Genomic DNA, 1,212 nt, shown 5'->3' with positions numbered 1-1,212 from the left:
CAGTTACGAATCCATCTGGTGGTGGTCATGGGCACATTGGTATCCTTGAATTCTGAGCTCGTAGGAAAGTATCCCCTCCTTGGGGGTTGCAAACAGCTGTTTCCAGTGGGGAAAAAAGGACAAAGCAATTGGGGAAATAGTTTCCTTTGCTATATTTCCAGTCTGAATTAGACCATGGCAGGGTCCCTACAGAAGAGATCTTTCAAGGATCATTATGTATTCATAGAAAAGCAACTAACTTAGCTCTGGTCTTAAATGCTAAAGCTGTTGTACATAAAAAACAGAGGAGCTCTGATCAACTACCAGAGTAATCATTTTGACAGTTTTGCCGTCCTATAGTCTGTCCCCATGAAATGCAGGCATGGAATAAACTGAGCCTGGTTTGTTCTCAGTCTTTTCAGTGGCCACAAACTACTAGCAAAAGTGGCATTTGATCACAAGGCAAGGAATGTTTCCCCTTTTGCATTGGAGCATCCAAGAAGGGAAAGGAAAGACCAAGAAAAAGACCGAAAGAGGAGAAGAGAGCAAGGAAGCAAAAGGAAGGAAAGAGGGGAAGAAAGAATGAAGAGGGAAGGAAAAAGAAGGGAAGGAAGGAGATTATAATGAGAGAGGGTAAGGGTGTGAGGTAAATCCTGCCTTAGCGCTTGATCACCAACAGCCCTGTTGCCTTTTACCATCTCCTTGTCCCCTCCTCCTGACCTCTCCTGGTGGCCTCCCATCCTATCATTGAGGATCCTTTGGTTACAAAGCTAGGTCTCGTAAGGAGAGGGAGTGGGCTTGAGTGCTGCATGTGTTGCTCTCAAACTTACAAAGTATGAGTCAAGGTTAGAAAAATTATCAGCTTGCATTCAACAGCAAAAGTCACATTAATCAAAAGCATGCCAAACGCAAATGTTTACCTTTCAATAAAAAGGTGTTTGTATCATTGAAAGCACTGTTATTGTGGGTTTTTTTTCCAGAGAAAAGACGTTAATCATGTATGAGTTGTTTTTCTAAACAAAAACCTCATTATTCAGGTTAAATTGCCGTGTTGGCACTCCGAGATAAATAAGTGGGTTTTGGGTTGCAGTTTGGGCATTCGGTCTCTAAAAGGTTTGCCATCACTGCATTAGAGCATACACAAAGTGTAACCTAATTCAGCTTTTGTTAAATTGCTGTCCATTGTAACCTAACGTGCCAACTACATAGATAAAACTTCTAGGCGAATTCTCA

This window comes from Natrix helvetica, assembly GCF_964273705.1.
Source record: "Natrix helvetica genome assembly, chromosome: 5".
Taxonomy (NCBI): Eukaryota; Metazoa; Chordata; class Lepidosauria; order Squamata; family Natricidae; genus Natrix; species Natrix helvetica.
The sequence above is the reverse complement of the archived record's forward strand: the minus strand, read 5'-3'. Positions refer to the sequence as shown.